Source organism: Pseudophryne corroboree, chromosome 11 (genome assembly GCF_028390025.1).
Source record: "Pseudophryne corroboree isolate aPseCor3 chromosome 11, aPseCor3.hap2, whole genome shotgun sequence".
Taxonomy (NCBI): domain Eukaryota; kingdom Metazoa; phylum Chordata; class Amphibia; order Anura; family Myobatrachidae; genus Pseudophryne; species Pseudophryne corroboree.
This window is the reverse complement of record NC_086454.1, coordinates 167470021-167491233: the sequence shown is the minus strand read 5'-3', so window position 1 is coordinate 167491233 and position 21213 is coordinate 167470021. Positions and strand designations below refer to the sequence as shown.

General features: G+C 32.5%; 9 non-coding genes across 9 annotated transcripts; all 9 read left to right on the top strand.

Annotated features, from left to right (window-relative positions):
- Positions 1-1278: 1278 nt before the first annotated feature.
- Positions 1279-1352, top strand: TRNAI-AAU (transfer RNA isoleucine (anticodon AAU)). Its single transcript has one exon. It is a non-coding gene; the product is annotated as a tRNA-Ile (tRNA).
- Positions 1353-2942: 1590 nt separating this feature from the next.
- TRNAI-AAU (transfer RNA isoleucine (anticodon AAU)) lies at positions 2943-3016 on the top strand. Its single transcript has one exon. It is a non-coding gene; the product is annotated as a tRNA-Ile (tRNA).
- A 1590-nt stretch (positions 3017-4606) lies between these two features.
- TRNAI-AAU (transfer RNA isoleucine (anticodon AAU)) lies at positions 4607-4680 on the top strand. Its single transcript has one exon. It is a non-coding gene; the product is annotated as a tRNA-Ile (tRNA).
- Positions 4681-6269: 1589 nt separating this feature from the next.
- TRNAI-AAU (transfer RNA isoleucine (anticodon AAU)) lies at positions 6270-6343 on the top strand. Its single transcript has one exon. It is a non-coding gene; the product is annotated as a tRNA-Ile (tRNA).
- A 1590-nt stretch (positions 6344-7933) lies between these two features.
- Positions 7934-8007, top strand: TRNAI-AAU (transfer RNA isoleucine (anticodon AAU)). Its single transcript has one exon. It is a non-coding gene; the product is annotated as a tRNA-Ile (tRNA).
- Positions 8008-9596: 1589 nt separating this feature from the next.
- Positions 9597-9670, top strand: TRNAI-AAU (transfer RNA isoleucine (anticodon AAU)). Its single transcript has one exon. It is a non-coding gene; the product is annotated as a tRNA-Ile (tRNA).
- Positions 9671-12924: 3254 nt separating this feature from the next.
- TRNAI-AAU (transfer RNA isoleucine (anticodon AAU)) lies at positions 12925-12998 on the top strand. Its single transcript has one exon. It is a non-coding gene; the product is annotated as a tRNA-Ile (tRNA).
- A 1616-nt stretch (positions 12999-14614) lies between these two features.
- TRNAI-AAU (transfer RNA isoleucine (anticodon AAU)) lies at positions 14615-14688 on the top strand. The gene has a single exon. It is a non-coding gene; the product is annotated as a tRNA-Ile (tRNA).
- A 3251-nt stretch (positions 14689-17939) lies between these two features.
- TRNAI-AAU (transfer RNA isoleucine (anticodon AAU)) lies at positions 17940-18013 on the top strand. The gene has a single exon. It is a non-coding gene; the product is annotated as a tRNA-Ile (tRNA).
- The last annotated feature ends 3200 nt before the right edge of the window (positions 18014-21213 follow it).

Genomic DNA, 21213 nt, shown 5'->3' with positions numbered 1-21213 from the left:
ACTGAAGTAAAAAAAAATGGAGAATTTCTAAAGACCAGAGCACAAGTAATGGATCTCTGCATTCTTATTGCATCTTTTCTTATTTCCAAATATTTGACATACTTCTGATTTGATAAGTTTAAAAATGAGTTTAAACAAAGGACACCACTGAAGATGATGGAATTTATATGAATTTTAAATGAAGATTTGCAATACTCATACATTGAATGAAAATGGAGCTTTGAACAAAAGGAAAATAAACAATGTTAGCTCCCACGAGATATGAACTCAGATTACTAGATTCAAAGTCCAGGATGCTAACAATTACACCATGGAACCCTCACCTGAGCAATGGCATCTACTGAAGTGCGCTCATCTTTTAAATGCAAAGAAAAGAAATTCAATACTTTATATATATTATTTCAAGTTTCTAATAAGCTCAGGGATGCAATAGGTATTATGTAGAATATTTGTCCAAACCCAATGATAATATATAAAAAGTAACCTATTTTTTAAAGGAGAAGATAGATACTAGAAACCTAAATGCCTAGGACCAATTTCAGTTGGAGCATCACCCCTTATGTTATCCTAGCATTGAATTGACAGTTTTTCTGTATTTCCATATTTGCATATCAGCCACTTACAATTGTTTCAAGCTTTATAACAGAGGACTGCCTTTTTTATAGACCAAGGATGAAAGTCTCTTGTGAGTTAAGTCTAATAATGACATCACAATTTGTAAATTAAGCTATAGTATGATTACAGAGTGTAGACTGAATAAAAAGTGCTTTCCTATGGATTGAAGTTTGTATTTTCTTAAGCTTTGCATTCCAAAATGGGCTAGCATTCTTTATTTCCAATGGGCACATTAAGCTACTTCCCCAATATATATTTTTTTGTGTTAAAAGTTATTCATACACAACTTGGTAAAACATACTAAATTTAATACATAATGGATTACATCCTGGGATTATCTTTTTCAACAATCTGTAAATTTACAATTAAAAATTGTGTATTAGATTTTTTAGATTGATTTTGCTTAGATTTGCATATACTCCTTGTCTAAATTGTCTATTTTTATACTATTAGTAGATGCCTTAATCTTTGTTATTATCCTATCTAATATTTATTTTTATTTTGTAATGTGGAAAGAAACTGGAGCATTTTTATGATACCCATGCTTCAAGTGACTCTATGGCTTAAGCTTTTTTTTGAAAAATGAAATGCTATAAAAACAAAATATGATCTGTGCTTTGAGGTACATTTGCCAGTTTTGTGTTTGCTTGCAGTAACATCTGTGGCAGGTTAGCTCAGTTGGTTAGAGCATGGTGCTAATAACGCCAAGGTCACGGGTTTGATCCCCGTATGGGCCATTTGCTTTTCTTGATGGACAAGAATGGAATAAGCTCATCGGTGGAGTGCATGAATACTTGAAAACATCATAGACACATATATCACAAAATCTCTTCAAATACATATCAGAAGCCAGTGGGAGTGTCATCCTTTGGCTGATGAAGATTTTTCTCTACATGGCTCAGTGACTTTTGTCTCAAATCAAGCAATATGGCATAACTAAGATATGCAAGGGCAAATTAATTAGTTATTATATTGCTGCTCAAACATAGAGGGCACTAGGTGTTACTAGAAGAAGAAGAAGATATGTGCTCCCCTCTCATTAGTGCACACTGAAGTAAAAAAAAATGGAGAATTTCTAAAGACCAGAGCACAAGTAATGGATCTCTGCATTCTTATTGCATCTTTTCTTATTTCCAAATATTTGACATACTTCTGATTTGATAAGTTTAAAAATGAGTTTAAACAAAGGACACCACTGAAGATGATGGAATTTATATGAATTTTAAATGAAGATTTGCAATACTCATACATTGAATGAAAATGGAGCTTTGAACAAAAGGAAAATAAACAATGTTAGCTCCCACGAGATATGAACTCAGATTACTAGATTCAAAGTCCAGGGTGCTAACAATTACACCATGGAACCCTCACCTGAGCAATGGCATCTACTGAAGTGCGCTCATCTTTTAAATGCAAAGAAAAGAAATTCAATACTTTATATATATTATTTCAAGTTTCTAATAAGCTCAGGGATGCAATAGGTATTATGTAGAATATTTGTCCAAACCCAATGATAATATATAAAAAGTAACCTATTTTTTAAAGGAGAAGATAGATACTAGAAACCTAAATGCCTAGGACCAATTTCAGTTGGAGCATCACCCCTTATGTTATCCTAGCATTGAATTGACAGTTTTTCTGTATTTCCATATTTGCATATCAGCCACTTACAATTGTTTCAAGCTTTATAACAGAGGACTGCCTTTTTTATAGACCAAGGATGAAAGTCTCTTGTGAGTTAAGTCTGATAATGACATCACAATTTGTAAATTAAGCTATAGTATGATTACAGAGTGTAGACTGAATAAAAAGTGCTTTCCTATGGATTGAAGTTTGTATTTTCTTAAGCTTTGCATTCCAAAATGGGCTAGCATTCTTTATTTCCAATGGGCACATTAAGCTACTTCCCCAATATATATTTTTTTGTGTTAAAAGTTATTCATACACAACTTGGTAAAACATACTAAATTTAATACATAATGGATTACATCCTGGGATTATCTTTTTCAACAATCTGTAAATTTACAATTAAAAATTGTGTATTAGATTTTTTAGATTGATTTTGCTTAGATTTGCATATACTCCTTGTCTAAATTGTCTATTTTTATACTATTAGTAGATGCCTTAATCTTTGTTATTATCCTATCTAATATTTATTTTTATTTTGTAATGTGGAAAGAAACTGGAGCATTTTTATGATACCCATGCTTCAAGTGACTCTATGGCTTAAGCTTTTTTTTGAAAAATGAAATGCTATAAAAACAAAATGCTTTGAGGTACATTGAGGTACATTTGCCAGTTTTGTGTTTGCTTGCAGTAACATCTGTGGCCGGTTAGCTCAGTTGGTTAGAGCGTGGTGCTAATAACGCCAAGGTCACGGGTTCGATCCCCGTATGGGCCATTTGCTTTTCTTGATGGACAAGAATGGAATAAGCTCATCGGTGGAGTGCATGAATACTTGAAAGCATCATAGACACATATATCACAAAATCTCTTCAAATACATATCAGAAGCCAGTGGGAGTGTCATCCTTTGGCTGATGAAGATTTTTCTCTACATGGCTCAGTGACTTTTGTCTCAAATCAAGCAATATGGCATAACTAAGATATGCAAGGGCAAATTAATTAGTTATTATATTGCTGCTCAAACATAGAGGGCACTAGGTGTTACTAGAAGAAGAAGAAGATATGTGCTCCCCTCTCATTAGTGCACACTGAAGTAAAAAAAAATGGAGAATTTCTAAAGACCAGAGCACAAGTAATGGATCTCTGCATTCTTATTGCATCTTTTCTTATTTCCAAATATTTGACATACTTCTGATTTGATAAGTTTAAAAATGAGTTTAAACAAAGGACACCACTGAAGATGATGGAATTTATATGAATTTTAAATGAAGATTTGCAATACTCATACATTGAATGAAAATGGAGCTTTGAACAAAAGGAAAATAAACAATGTTAGCTCCCACGAGATATGAACTCAGATTACTAGATTCAAAGTCCAGGGTGCTAACAATTACACCATGGAACCCTCACCTGAGCAATGGCATCTACTGAAGTGCGCTCATCTTTTAAATGCAAAGAAAAGAAATTCAATACTTTATATATATTATTTCAAGTTTCTAATAAGCTCAGGGATGCAATAGGTATTATGTAGAATATTTGTCCAAACCCAATGATAATATATAAAAAGTAACCTATTTTTTAAAGGAGAAGATAGATACTAGAAACCTAAATGCCTAGGACCAATTTCAGTTGGAGCATCACCCCTTATGTTATCCTAGCATTGAATTGACAGTTTTTCTGTATTTCCATATTTGCATATCAGCCACTTACAATTGTTTCAAGCTTTATAACAGAGGACTGCCTTTTTTATAGACCAAGGATGAAAGTCTCTTGTGAGTTAAGTCTGATAATGACATCACAATTTGTAAATTAAGCTATAGTATGATTACAGAGTGTAGACTGAATAAAAAGTGCTTTCCTATGGATTAAAGTTTGTATTTTCTTAAGCTTTGCATTCCAAAATGGGCTAGCATTCTTTATTTCCAATGGGCACATTAAGCTACTTCCCCAATATATATTTTTTTGTGTTAAAAGTTATTCATACACAACTTGGTAAAACATACTAAATTTAATACAAAATGGATTACATCCTGGGATTATCTTTTTCAACAATCTGTAAATTTACAATTAAAAATTGTGTATTAGATTTTTTAGATTGATTTTGCTTAGATTTGCATATACTCCTTGTCTAAATTGTCTATTTTTATACTATTAGTAGATGCCTTAATCTTTGTTATTATCCTATCTAATATTTATTTTTATTTTGTAATGTGGAAAGAAACTGGAGCATTTTTATGATACCCATGCTTCAAGTGACTCTATGGCTTAAGCTTTTTTTTGAAAAATGAAATGCTATAAAAACAAAATGCTTTGAGGTACATTGAGGTACATTTGCCAGTTTTGTGTTTGCTTGCAGTAACATCTGTGGCCGGTTAGCTCAGTTGGTTAGAGCGTGGTGCTAATAACGCCAAGGTCACGGGTTCGATCCCCGTATGGGCCATTTGCTTTTCTTGATGGACAAGAATGGAATAAGCTCATCGGTGGAGTGCATGAATACTTGAAAACATCATAGACACATATATCACAAAATCTCTTCAAATACATATCAGAAGCCAGTGGGAGTGTCATCCTTTGGCTGATGAAGATTTTTCTCTACATGGCTCAGTGACTTTTGTCTCAAATCAAGCAATATGGCATAACTAAGATATGCAAGGGCAAATTAATTAGTTATTATATTGCTGCTCAAACATAGAGGGCACTAGGTGTTACTAGAAGAAGAAGAAGATATGTGCTCCCCTCTCATTAGTGCACACTGAAGTAAAAAAAAATGGAGAATTTCTAAAGACCAGAGCACAAGTAATGGATCTCTGCATTCTTATTGCATCTTTTCTTATTTCCAAATATTTGACATACTTCTGATTTGATAAGTTTAAAAATGAGTTTAAACAAAGGACACCACTGAAGATGATGGAATTTATATGAATTTTAAATGAAGATTTGCAATACTCATACATTGAATGAAAATGGAGCTTTGAACAAAAGGAAAATAAACAATGTTAGCTCCCACGAGATATGAACTCAGATTACTAGATTCAAAGTCCAGGATGCTAACAATTACACCATGGAACCCTCACCTGAGCAATGGCATCTACTGAAGTGCGCTCATCTTTTAAATGCAAAGAAAAGAAATTCAATACTTTATATATATTATTTCAAGTTTCTAATAAGCTCAGGGATGCAATAGGTATTATGTAGAATATTTGTCCAAACCCAATGATAATATATAAAAAGTAACCTATTTTTTAAAGGAGAAGATAGATACTAGAAACCTAAATGCCTAGGACCAATTTCAGTTGGAGCATCACCCCTTATGTTATCCTAGCATTGAATTGACAGTTTTTCTGTATTTCCATATTTGCATATCAGCCACTTACAATTGTTTCAAGCTTTATAACAGAGGACTGCCTTTTTTATAGACCAAGGATGAAAGTCTCTTGTGAGTTAAGTCTAATAATGACATCACAATTTGTAAATTAAGCTATAGTATGATTACAGAGTGTAGACTGAATAAAAAGTGCTTTCCTATGGATTGAAGTTTGTATTTTCTTAAGCTTTGCATTCCAAAATGGGCTAGCATTCTTTATTTCCAATGGGCACATTAAGCTACTTCCCCAATATATATTTTTTTGTGTTAAAAGTTATTCATACACAACTTGGTAAAACATACTAAATTTAATACATAATGGATTACATCCTGGGATTATCTTTTTCAACAATCTGTAAATTTACAATTAAAAATTGTGTATTAGATTTTTTAGATTGATTTTGCTTAGATTTGCATATACTCCTTGTCTAAATTGTCTATTTTTATACTATTAGTAGATGCCTTAATCTTTGTTATTATCCTATCTAATATTTATTTTTATTTTGTAATGTGGAAAGAAACTGGAGCATTTTTATGATACCCATGCTTCAAGTGACTCTATGGCTTAAGCTTTTTTTTGAAAAATGAAATGCTATAAAAACAAAATATGATCTGTGCTTTGAGGTACATTTGCCAGTTTTGTGTTTGCTTGCAGTAACATCTGTGGCAGGTTAGCTCAGTTGGTTAGAGCATGGTGCTAATAACGCCAAGGTCACGGGTTTGATCCCCGTATGGGCCATTTGCTTTTCTTGATGGACAAGAATGGAATAAGCTCATCGGTGGAGTGCATGAATACTTGAAAACATCATAGACACATATATCACAAAATCTCTTCAAATACATATCAGAAGCCAGTGGGAGTGTCATCCTTTGGCTGATGAAGATTTTTCTCTACATGGCTCAGTGACTTTTGTCTCAAATCAAGCAATATGGCATAACTAAGATATGCAAGGGCAAATTAATTAGTTATTATATTGCTGCTCAAACATAGAGGGCACTAGGTGTTACTAGAAGAAGAAGAAGATATGTGCTCCCCTCTCATTAGTGCACACTGAAGTAAAAAAAAATGGAGAATTTCTAAAGACCAGAGCACAAGTAATGGATCTCTGCATTCTTATTGCATCTTTTCTTATTTCCAAATATTTGACATACTTCTGATTTGATAAGTTTAAAAATGAGTTTAAACAAAGGACACCACTGAAGATGATGGAATTTATATGAATTTTAAATGAAGATTTGCAATACTCATACATTGAATGAAAATGGAGCTTTGAACAAAAGGAAAATAAACAATGTTAGCTCCCACGAGATATGAACTCAGATTACTAGATTCAAAGTCCAGGGTGCTAACAATTACACCATGGAACCCTCACCTGAGCAATGGCATCTACTGAAGTGCGCTCATCTTTTAAATGCAAAGAAAAGAAATTCAATACTTTATATATATTATTTCAAGTTTCTAATAAGCTCAGGGATGCAATAGGTATTATGTAGAATATTTGTCCAAACCCAATGATAATATATAAAAAGTAACCTATTTTTTAAAGGAGAAGATAGATACTAGAAACCTAAATGCCTAGGACCAATTTCAGTTGGAGCATCACCCCTTATGTTATCCTAGCATTGAATTGACAGTTTTTCTGTATTTCCATATTTGCATATCAGCCACTTACAATTGTTTCAAGCTTTATAACAGAGGACTGCCTTTTTTATAGACCAAGGATGAAAGTCTCTTGTGAGTTAAGTCTGATAATGACATCACAATTTGTAAATTAAGCTATAGTATGATTACAGAGTGTAGACTGAATAAAAAGTGCTTTCCTATGGATTAAAGTTTGTATTTTCTTAAGCTTTGCATTCCAAAATGGGCTAGCATTCTTTATTTCCAATGGGCACATTAAGCTACTTCCCCAATATATATTTTTTTGTGTTAAAAGTTATTCATACACAACTTGGTAAAACATACTAAATTTAATACAAAATGGATTACATCCTGGGATTATCTTTTTCAACAATCTGTAAATTTACAATTAAAAATTGTGTATTAGATTTTTTAGATTGATTTTGCTTAGATTTGCATATACTCCTTGTCTAAATTGTCTATTTTTATACTATTAGTAGATGCCTTAATCTTTGTTATTATCCTATCTAATATTTATTTTTATTTTGTAATGTGGAAAGAAACTGGAGCATTTTTATGATACCCATGCTTCAAGTGACTCTATGGCTTAAGCTTTTTTTTGAAAAATGAAATGCTATAAAAACAAAATGCTTTGAGGTACATTGAGGTACATTTGCCAGTTTTGTGTTTGCTTGCAGTAACATCTGTGGCCGGTTAGCTCAGTTGGTTAGAGCGTGGTGCTAATAACGCCAAGGTCACGGGTTCGATCCCCGTATGGGCCATTTGCTTTTCTTGATGGACAAGAATGGAATAAGCTCATCGGTGGAGTGCATGAATACTTGAAAACATCATAGACACATATATCACAAAATCTCTTCAAATACATATCAGAAGCCAGTGGGAGTGTCATCCTTTGGCTGATGAAGATTTTTCTCTACATGGCTCAGTGACTTTTGTCTCAAATCAAGCAATATGGCATAACTAAGATATGCAAGGGCAAATTAATTAGTTATTATATTGCTGCTCAAACATAGAGGGCACTAGGTGTTACTAGAAGAAGAAGAAGATATGTGCTCCCCTCTCATTAGTGCACACTGAAGTAAAAAAAAATGGAGAATTTCTAAAGACCAGAGCACAAGTAATGGATCTCTGCATTCTTATTGCATCTTTTCTTATTTCCAAATATTTGACATACTTCTGATTTGATAAGTTTAAAAATGAGTTTAAACAAAGGACACCACTGAAGATGATGGAATTTATATGAATTTTAAATGAAGATTTGCAATACTCATACATTGAATGAAAATGGAGCTTTGAACAAAAGGAAAATAAACAATGTTAGCTCCCACGAGATATGAACTCAGATTACTAGATTCAAAGTCCAGGATGCTAACAATTACACCATGGAACCCTCACCTGAGCAATGGCATCTACTGAAGTGCGCTCATCTTTTAAATGCAAAGAAAAGAAATTCAATACTTTATATATATTATTTCAAGTTTCTAATAAGCTCAGGGATGCAATAGGTATTATGTAGAATATTTGTCCAAACCCAATGATAATATATAAAAAGTAACCTATTTTTTAAAGGAGAAGATAGATACTAGAAACCTAAATGCCTAGGACCAATTTCAGTTGGAGCATCACCCCTTATGTTATCCTAGCATTGAATTGACAGTTTTTCTGTATTTCCATATTTGCATATCAGCCACTTACAATTGTTTCAAGCTTTATAACAGAGGACTGCCTTTTTTATAGACCAAGGATGAAAGTCTCTTGTGAGTTAAGTCTAATAATGACATCACAATTTGTAAATTAAGCTATAGTATGATTACAGAGTGTAGACTGAATAAAAAGTGCTTTCCTATGGATTGAAGTTTGTATTTTCTTAAGCTTTGCATTCCAAAATGGGCTAGCATTCTTTATTTCCAATGGGCACATTAAGCTACTTCCCCAATATATATTTTTTTGTGTTAAAAGTTATTCATACACAACTTGGTAAAACATACTAAATTTAATACATAATGGATTACATCCTGGGATTATCTTTTTCAACAATCTGTAAATTTACAATTAAAAATTGTGTATTAGATTTTTTAGATTGATTTTGCTTAGATTTGCATATACTCCTTGTCTAAATTGTCTATTTTTATACTATTAGTAGATGCCTTAATCTTTGTTATTATCCTATCTAATATTTATTTTTATTTTGTAATGTGGAAAGAAACTGGAGCATTTTTATGATACCCATGCTTCAAGTGACTCTATGGCTTAAGCTTTTTTTTGAAAAATGAAATGCTATAAAAACAAAATATGATCTGTGCTTTGAGGTACATTTGCCAGTTTTGTGTTTGCTTGCAGTAACATCTGTGGCAGGTTAGCTCAGTTGGTTAGAGCATGGTGCTAATAACGCCAAGGTCACGGGTTTGATCCCCGTATGGGCCATTTGCTTTTCTTGATGGACAAGAATGGAATAAGCTCATCGGTGGAGTGCATGAATACTTGAAAACATCATAGACACATATATCACAAAATCTCTTCAAATACATATCAGAAGCCAGTGGGAGTGTCATCCTTTGGCTGATGAAGATTTTTCTCTACATGGCTCAGTGACTTTTGTCTCAAATCAAGCAATATGGCATAACTAAGATATGCAAGGGCAAATTAATTAGTTATTATATTGCTGCTCAAACATAGAGGGCACTAGGTGTTACTAGAAGAAGAAGAAGATATGTGCTCCCCTCTCATTAGTGCACACTGAAGTAAAAAAAAAATGGAGAATTTCTAAAGACCAGAGCACAAGTAATGGATCTCTGCATTCTTATTGCATCTTTTCTTATTTCCAAATATTTGACATACTTCTGATTTGATAAGTTTAAAAATGAGTTTAAACAAAGGACACCACTGAAGATGATGGAATTTATATGAATTTTAAATGAAGATTTGCAATACTCATACATTGAATGAAAATGGAGCTTTGAACAAAAGGAAAATAAACAATGTTAGCTCCCACGAGATATGAACTCAGATTACTAGATTCAAAGTCCAGGGTGCTAACAATTACACCATGGAACCCTCACCTGAGCAATGGCATCTACTGAAGTGCGCTCATCTTTTGAATGCAAAGAAAAGAAATTCAATACTTTATATATATTATTTCCTGTTTCTAATAAGCTCAGGGATGCAATAGGTATTATGTAGAATATTTGTCCAAAACCAATGATAATATATAAAAAGTAACCTATTTTTTAAAGGAGAAGATAGATACTAGAAACCTAAATGCCTAGGACCAATTTCAGTTGGAGCATCACCCCTTATGTAATCCTAGCATTGAATTGACAGTTTTTCTGTATTTCCATATTTGCATGTCAGCCACGTACAATTGTTTCAAGCTTTATAAGAGTGGACTGCCTTTTTTATAGACCAAGGATGAAAGTCTCTTGTGAGTTAAGTCTGATAATGACATTACAATTTGTAAATAAAGCTATAGTATGATTACAGAGTGTAGACTGAATAAAAAGTGCTTTCCTATGGATTGAAGTTTGTATTTTCTTAAGCTTTGCATTCCAAAATGGGCTAGCATTCTTTATTTCCAAAGGGCACATTAAGCTACTTCCCCAATATATATTTTTTTGTGTTAAAAGTTATTCATTCACGGCTTGGCAAAACATACTAAATTTAAAACATAATGGATTACATCCTGGGATTATCTTTTTCAACAATCTGTAAATTTACAATTAAAAATTGTGTTTTAGATTTTTCAGATTGATTTTGCTTAGATTTGCATATACTCCTTGTCTAAATTGTCTATTTTTATACTATTACTAGATGCCTTAATCTTTGTTATTATCCTATCTAATATTTATTTTTATTTTGTAATGTGGAAAGAAACTGGAGCATTTTTATGATACCCATGCTTCAAGTGACTCTATGGCTTAAGCTTTTTTTTGAAAAATGAAATGCTATAAAAACAAAATATGATCTGTGCTTTGAGGTACATTTGCCAGTTTTGTGTTTGCTTGCAGTAACATATGTGGTCGGTTAGTTCAGTTGATTAGAGCGTGGTGCTAATAACGCCAAGGTCACGGGTTTGATCCCTGTATGGGCCATTTGCTTTTCTTGATGGAGAAGAATGGAATAAGCTCATCGGTGGAGTGCATGAATACTTGAAAACATCATAGACACATATATCACAAAATCTCTTCAAATACATATCAGAAGCCAGTGGGAGTGTCATCCTTTGGCTGATGAAGATTTTTCTCTACATGGCTCAGTGACTTTTGTCTCAAATCAAGCAATATGGCATAACTAAGATATGCAAGGGCAAATTAATCAGTTATTATATTGCTGCTCAAACATAGAGGGCACTAGGTGTTACTAGAAGAAGAAGAAGATATGTGCTCCCCTCTCATTAGTGCAAACTGATATAAAAAAAATGGAGAATTTCTAATGACCAGAGCACAAGTAATGCATCTCTGCATTCTTATTGCATCTTTTCTTATTTCCAAATATTTGACATACTTCTGATTTGATAAGTTTAAAAATGAGTTTAAACAAAGGACACCACTGAAGATGATGGAATTTCTATGAATTTTAAATGAAGATTTGCAATACTCATACATTGAATGAAAATGGAGCTTTGAACAAAAGGAAAATAAACAATGTTAGCTCCCATGAGATATGAACTCAGATTACTAGATTCAAAGTCCAGGGTGCTAACAATTACACCATGGAACCCTCACCTGAGCAATGGCATCTACTGAAGTGCGCTCATCTTTTATATGCAAAGAAAAGAAATTCAATACTTTATATATATTATTTCAAGTTTCTAATAAGCTCAGGGATGCAATAGGTATTATGTAGAATATTTGTCCAAAACCAATGATAATATATAAAAAGTAATCTATTTTTTAAAGGAAAAGATAGATACTAGAAACCTAAATGCCTAGGACCAATTTCAGTTGGAGCATCACCCCGTTTGTTATCCTAGCATTGAATTGACAGTTTTTCTGTATTTCCATATTTGCATATCAGCCACTTACAATTGTTTCAAGCTTTATAAGAGAGGACTGCCTTTTTTATAGACCAAGGATGAAAGTCTCTTGTGAGTTAAGTCTGATAATGACATCACAATTTGTAAATTAAGCTATAGTATGATTACAGAGTGTAGACTGAATAAAAAGTGCTTTCCTATGGATTGAAGTTTGTATTTTCTTAAGCTTTGCATTCCAAAATGGGCTAGCATTCTTTATTTCCAATGGGCACATTAAGCTACTTCCCCAATATATATTTTTTTATGTGTTAAAAGTTATTCATACACAACTTGGTAAAACATACTAAATTTAATACATAATGGATTACATCCTGGGATTATCTTTTTCAACAATCTGTAAATTTACAATTAAAAATTGTGTATTAGATTTTTCAGATTGATTTTGCTTAGATTTGCATATACTCCTTGTCTAAATTGTCTATTTTTATACTATTACTAGATGCCTTAATCTTTGTTATTATCCTATCTAATATTTATTTTTATTTTGTAATGTGGAAAGAAACTGGAGCATTTTTATGATACCCATGCTTCAAGTGACTCTATGGCTTAAGCTTTTTTTTGAAAAATGAAATGCTATAAAAACAAAATATGATCTGTGCTTTGAGGTACATTTGCCAGTTTTGTGTTTGCTTGCAATAACATCTGTGGCCGGTTAGCTCAGTTGGTTAGAGCGTGGTGCTAATAATGCCAAGGTCAAGGGTTCTATCCCCGTATGGGCCATTTGCTTTTCTTGATGGATAAGAATGGAATAAGCTCATCGGTGGAGTGCATGAATACTTGAAAACATCATAGACACATATATCACAAAATATCTTCAAGTACATATAAGAAACCAGTGGGAGTGTCATCCTTTGGCTGATGAAGATTTTTCTCTACATGGCTCAGTGACATTTGTCTCAAATCAAGCAATATGGCATAACTAAGATATTTAAGGGAAAATTAATCAGTTATTATACTGCTGTTCAAACATAGAGGGCACTAGGTGTTACTAGAAGAAGAAGAAGAAGAAGAAGAAGAAGAAGAAGAAGAAGATATGTACTCCCCTCTCATTAGTGCACACTGAAGTAAAAAAAATGGAGAATTACTAAAGACCAGAGCACAAGTAATAGATCTCTGCATTCTTATTGCATCTTTTCTTATTTCCAAATATTTGACATACTTCTGATTTGATAAGTTTAAAAATGAGTTTAAACAAAGGACACCACTGAAGATGATGGAATTTATATGAATTTTAAATGAAGATTTGCACTACTCATACATTGAATGAAAATGGAGCTTTGAACAAAAGGAAAATAAACAATGTTAGCTCCCACGAGATATGAACTCAGATTACTAGATTCAAAGTCCAGGGTGCTAACAATTACACCATGGAACCCTCACCTGAGCAATGGCATCTACTGAAGTGCGCTCATCTTTTAAATGCAAAGAAAAGAAATTCAATACTTTATATATATTATTTCAAGTTTCTAATAAGCTCAGGGATGCAATAGGTATTATGTAGAATATTTGTCCAAAACCAATGATAATATTTAAAAAGTAACCTATTTTTTAAAGGAGAAGATAGATACTAGAAATCTAAATGCCTAGGACCAATTTCAGTTGGAGCATCATCCCTTATGTTATCCTAGCATTGAATTGACAGTTTTTCTGTATTTCCATATTTGCATATCAGCCACTTACAATTGTTTCAAGCTTTATAACAGAGGACTGCCTTTTTTATAGACCAAGGATGAAAGTCTCTTGTGAGTTAAGTCTGATAGTGACATCACAATTTGTAAATTAAGCTATAGTATGATTAAAGAGTGTAGACTGAATAAAAAGTGCTTTCCTATGGATTGAAGTTTGTATTTTCTTAAGCTTTGCATTCCAAAATGGGCTAGCATTCTTTATTTCCAATGGGCACATTAAGCTACTTCCCCAATATATATTTTTTTGTGTTAAAAGTTATTCATACACAACTTGGTAAAACATACTAAATTTAATACATAATGGATTACATCCTGGGATTATCTTTTTCAACAATCTGTAAATTTACAATTAAAAATTGTGTATTAGATTTTTTAGATTGATTTTGCTTAGATTTGCATATACTCCTTGTCTAAATTGTCTATTTTTATACTATTAGTAGATGCCTTAATCTTTGTTATTATCCTATCTAATATTTATTTTTATTTTGTAATGTGGAAAGAAACTGGAGCATTTTTATGATACCCATGCTTCAAGTGACTCTATGGCTTAAGCTTTTTTTTTGAAAAATGAAATGCTTTAAAAACAAAATATGATCTGTGCTTTGAGGTACATTTGCCAGTTTTGTGTTTGCTTGTAGTAACATCTGTGGCCGGTTAGCTCAGTTGGTTAGAGTGTGGTGCTAATAACGCCAAGGTCACGGGTTCGATCCCCGTATGGGCCATTTGCTTTTCTTGATGGAGAAGAATGGAATAAGCTCATCGGTGGAGTGCATGAATACTTGAAAACATCATAGACACATATATCACAAAATCTCTTCAAATACATATCAGAAGCCAGTGGGAGTGTCATCCTTTGGCTGATGAAGATTTTTCTCTACATGGCTCAGTGACTTTTGTCTCAAATCAAGCAATATGGCATAACTATGATATGCAAGGGCAAATTAATCAGTTATTATATTGCTGCTCAAACGTAGAGGGCACTAGGTGTTACTAGAAGAAGAAGAAGATATGTGCTCCCCTCTCATTAGTGCACACTGAAGTAAAAAAAATGGAGTATTTCTAAAGACCAGAGCACAAGTAATGGATCTCTGCATTCTTATTGCATCTTTTCTTATTTCCAAATATTTGACATACTTCTGATTTGATAAGTTTAAAAATGAGTTTAAACAAAGGACACCACTGAAGATGATGGAATTTATATGAATTTTAAATGAAGATTTGCAATACTCATACATTGAATGAAAATGGAGCTTTGAACAAAAGGAAAATAAACAATGTTAGCTCCCACGAGATATGAACTCAGATTACTAGATTCAAAGTCCAGGGTGCTAACAATTACACCATGGAACCCTCACCTGAGCAATGGCATCTACTGAAGTGCGCTCATCTTTTAAATGCAAAGAAAAGAAATTCAATACTTTATATATATTATTTCAAGTTTCTAATAAGCTCAGGGATGCAATAGGTATTATGTAGAATATTTGTCCAAACCCAATGATAATATATAAAAAGTAACCTATTTTTTAAAGGAGAAGATAGATACTAGAAACCTAAATGCCTAGGACCAATTTCAGTTGGAGCATCACCCCTTATGTTATCCTAGCATTGAATTGACAGTTTTTCTGTATTTCCATATTTGCATATCAGCCACTTACAATTGTTTCAAGCTTTATAACAGAGGACTGCCTTTTTTATAGACCAAGGATGAAAGTCTCTTGTGAGTTAAGTCTGATAATGACATCACAATTTGTAAATTAAGCTATAGTATGATTACAGAGTGTAGACTGAATAAAAAGTGCTTTCCTATGGATTGAAGTTTGTATTTTCTTAAGCTTTGCATTCCAAAATGTGCTAGCATTCTTTATTTCCAATGGGCACATTAAGCTACTTCCCCAATATATATTTTTTTGTGTTAAAAGTTATTCATACACAACTTGGTAAAACATACTAAATTTAATACATAATGGATTACATCGTGGGATTATCTTTTTCAACAATCTGTAAATTTACAATTAAAAATTGTGTATTAGATTTTTTAGATTGATTTTGCTTAGATTTGCATATACTCCTTGTCCAAATTGTCTATTTTTATACTATTACTAGATGCCTTTATCTTTGTTATTATCCTATCTAATATTTATTTTTATTTTGTAATGTGGAAAGAAACTGGAGCATTTTTATGATACCCATGCTTCAAGTGACTCTATCTCTTAAGATTTTTTTTAAAAAAAAAGAAATGCTATAAAAACAAAATATGATCTGTGCTTTGAGGTACATTTGCCAGTTTTATGTTTGCTTGCAGTAACATCTGTGGCCTGTTTGCTCAGTTGGTTAGAGAGTGGTGCTAATAATGCCAAGGTCAAAGGTTCGACCCCTGTATGGGCCATTTGCTTTTCTTGATGAACAAGAATGGAATAAGCTCATAGGTGGAGTGCATGAATACTTGAAAACATCATAGACACATATATCACAAAATCTCTTCAAATACATATCAGAAGCCAGTGGGAGTGTCATCCTTTGGCTGATGAAGATTTTTCTCTACATGGCTCAGTGACTTTTGTCTCAAATCAAGCAATATGGCATAACTAAGATATGCAAGGGCAAATTAATCAGTTATATTGCTGCTCAAACATAGAGGGCACTAGGTGTTACTAGAAGAAGAAGAAGATATGTGCTCCCCTCTCATTAGTGCACACTGAAGTAAAAAAAAATGGAGAATTTCTAAAGACCAGAGCAAGAGTAATGGATCTCTGCATTCTTATTGCATCTTTTCTTATTTCCAAATATTTGACATACTTCTGATTTGATAAGTTTAAAAATGAGTTTAAACAAAGGACACCACTGAAGATGATGGAATTTATATGAATTTTAAATGAAGATTTGCACTACTCATACATTGAATGAAAATGGAGCTTTGAACAAAAGGAAAATAAACAATGTTAGCTCCCACGAGATATGAACTCAGATTACTAGATTCAAAGTCCAGGGTGCTAACAATTACACCATGGAACCATCACCTGAGCAATGGCATCTACTGAAGTGCGCTCATCTTTTAAATGCAAAGAAAAGAAATTCAATACTTTATATATATTATTTCAAGTTTCTAATAAGCTCAGGGATGCAATAGGTATTATGTAGAATATTTGTCCAAAACCAATGATAATATTTAAAAAGTAACCTATTTTTTAAAGGAGAAGATAGATACTAGAAATCTAAATGCCTAGGACCAATTTCAGTTGGAGCATCATCCCTTATGTTATCCTAGCATTGAATTGACAGTTTTTCTGTATTTCCATATTTGCATATCAGCCACTTACAATTGTTTCAAGCTTTATAACAGAGGACTGCCTTTTTTATAGACCAAGGATGAAAGTCTCTGTGAGTTAAGTCTGATAGTGACATCACAATTTGTAAATTAAGCTATAGTATGATTACAGAGTGTAGACTGAATAAAAAGTGCTTTCCTATGGATTGAAGTTTGTATTTTCTTAAGCTTTGCATTCCAAAATGGGCTAGCATTCTTTATTTCCAATGGGCACATTAAGCTACTTCCCCAATATATATTTTTTTGTGTTAAAAGTTATTCATACACAACTTGGTAAAACATACTAAATTTAATACATAATGGATTACATCCTGGGATTATCTTTTTCAACAATCTGTAAATTTACAATTAAAAATTGTGTATTAGATTTTTTAGATTGATTTTGCTTAGATTTGCATATACTCCTTGTCTAAATTGTCTATTTTTATACTATTAGTAGATGCCTTAATATTTGTTATTATCCTATCTAATATTTATTTTTATTTTGTAATGTGGAAAGAAACTGGAGCATTTTTATGATACCCATGCTTCAAGTGACTCTATGGCTTAAGCTTTTTTTTTTGAAAAATGAAATGCTTTAAAAACAAAATATGATCTGTGCTTTGAGGTACATTTGCCAGTTTTGTGTTTGCTTGTAGTAACATCTGTGGCCGGTTAGCTCAGTTGGTTAGAGTGTGGTGCTAATAACGCCAAGGTCACGGGTTCGATCCCCGTATGGGCCATTCGCTTTTCTTGATGGAGAAGAATGGAATAAGCTCATCGGTGGAGTGCATGAATACTTGAAAACATCATAGACACATATATCACAAAATCTCTTCAAATACATATCAGAAGCCAGTGGGAGTGTCATCCTTTGGCTGATGAAGATTTTTCTCTACATGGCTCAGTGACTTTTGTCTCAAATCAAGCAATATGGCATAACTATGATATGCAAGGGCAAATTAATCAGTTATTATATTGCTGCTCAAACGTAGAGGGCACTAGGTGTTACTAGAAGAAGAAGAAGATATGTGCTCCCCTCTCATTAGTGCACACTGAAGTAAAAAAAATGGAGTATTTCTAAAGACCAGAGCACAAGTAATGGATCTCTGCATTCTTATTGCATCTTTTCTTATTTCCAAATATTTGACATACTTCTGATTTGATAAGTTTAAAAATGAGTTTAAACAAAGGACACCACTGAAGATGATGGAATTTATATGAATTTTAAATGAAGATTTGCAATACTCATACATTGAATGAAAATGGAGCTTTGAACAAAAGGAAAATAAACAATGTTAGCTCCCACGAGATATGAACTCAGATTACTAGATTCAAAGTCCAGGGTGCTAACAATTACACCATGGAACCCTCACCTGAGCAATGGCATCTACTGAAGTGCGCTCATCTTTTAAATGCAAAGAAAAGAAATTCAATACTTTATATTATTTCAAGTTTCTAATAAGCTCAGGGATGCAATAGGTATTATGTAGAATATTTGTCCAAACCCAATGATAATATATAAAAAGTAACCTATTTTTTAAAGGAGAAGATAGATACTAGAAACCTAAATGCCTAGGACCAATTTCAGTTGGAGCATCACCCCTTATGTTATCCTAGCATTGAATTGACAGTTTTTCTGTATTTCCATATTTGCATATCAGCCACTTACAATTGTTTCAAGCTTTATAACAGAGGACTGCCTTTTTTATAGACCAAGGATGAAAGTCTCTTGTGAGTTAAGTCTGATAATGACATCACAATTTGTAAATTAAGCTATAGTATGATTACAGAGTGTAGACTGAATAAAAAGTGCTTTCCTATGGATTGAAGTTTGTATTTTCTTAAGCTTTGCATTCCAAAATGTGCTAGCATTCTTTATTTCCAATGGGCACATTAAGCTACTTCCACAATATATATTTTTTTGTGTTAAAAGTTATTCATACACAACTTGGTAAAACATACTAAATTTAATACATAATGGATTACATCGTGGGATTATCTTTTTCAACAATCTGTAAATTTACAATTAAAAATTGTGTATTAGATTTTTTAGATTGATTTTGCTTAGATTTGCATATACTCCTTGTCCAAATTGTCTATTTTTATACTATTACTAGATGCCTTAATCTTTGTTATTATCCTATCTAATATTTATTTTTATTTTGTAATGTGGAAAGAAACTGGAGCATTTTTATGATACCCATGCTTCAAGTGACTCTATCTCTTAAGATTTTTAAAAAAAAAAAAGAAATGCTATAAAAACAAAATATGATCTGTGCTTTGAGGTACATTTGCCAGTTTTATGTTTGCTTGCAGTAACATCTGTGGCCTGTTTGCTCAGTTGGTTAGAGAGTGGTGCTAATAATGCCAAGGTCAAGGGTTCGATCCCTGTATGGGCCATTTGCTTTTCTTGATGAACAAGAATGGAATAAGCTCATAGGTGGAGTGCATGAATACTTGAAAACATCATAGACACATATATCACAAAATCTCTTCAAATACATATCAGAAGCCAGTGGGAGTGTCATCCTTTGGCTGATGAAGATTTTTCTCTACATGGCTCAGTGACTTTTGTCTCAAATCAAGCAATATGGCATAACTAAGATATGCAAGGGCAAATTAATCAGTTATATTGCTGCTCAAACATAGAGGGCACTAGGTGTTACTAGAAGAAGAAGAAGATATGTGCTCCCCTCTCATTAGTGCACACTGAAGTAAAAAAAATGGAGAATTTCTAAAGACCAGAGCAAGAGTAATGGATCTCTGCATTCTTATTGCATCTTTTCTTATTTCCAAATATTTGACATACTTCTGATTTGATAAGTTTAAAAATGAGTTTAAACAAAGGACACCACTGAAGATGATGGAATTTATATGAATTTTAAATGAAGATTTGCACTACTCATACATTGAATGAAAATGGAGCTTTGAACAAAAGGAAAATAAACAATGTTAGCTCCCACGAGATATGAACTCAGATTACTAGATTCAAAGTCCAGGGTGCTAACAATTACACCATGGAACCCTCACCTGAGCAATGGCATCTACTGAAGTGCGCTCATCTTTTAAATGCAAAGAAAAGAAATTCAATACTTTATATATATTATTTCAAGTTTCTAATAAGCTCAGGGATGCAATAGGTATTATGTAGAATATTTGTCCAAAACCAATGATAATATTTAAAAAGTAACCTATTTTTTAAAGGAGAAGATAGATACTAGAAATCTAAATGCCTAGGACCAATTTCAGTTGGAGCATCATCCCTTATGTTATCCTAGCATTGAATTGACAGTTTTTCTGTATTTCCATATTTGCATATCAGCCACTTACAATTGTTTCAAGCTTTATAACAGAGGACTGCCTTTTTTATAGACCAAGGATGAAAGTCTCTTGTGAGTTAAGTCTGATAGTGACATCACAATTTGTAAATTAAGCTATAGTATGATTACAGAGTGTAGACTGAATAAAAAGTGCTTTCCTATGGATTGAAGTTTGTATTTTCTTAAGCTTTGCATTCCAAAATGGGCTAGCATTCTTTATTTCCAATGGGCACATTAAGCTACTTCCCCAATATATATTTTTTTGTGTTAAAAGTTATTCATACACAACTTGGTAAAACATACTAAATTTAATACATAATGGATTACATCCTGGGATTATCTTTTTCAACAATCTGTAAATTTACAATTAAAAATTGTGTATTAGATTTTTTAGATTGATTTTGCTTAGATTTGCATATACTCCTTGTCCAAATTGTCTATTTTTATACTATTACTAGATGCCTTAATCTTTGTTATTATCCTATCTAATATTTATTTTTATTTTGTAATGTGGAAAGAAACTGGAGCATTTTTATGATACCCATGCTTCAAGTGACTCTATCTCTTAAGATTTTTTAAAAAAAAAAAAGAAATGCTATAAAAACAAAATATGATCTGTG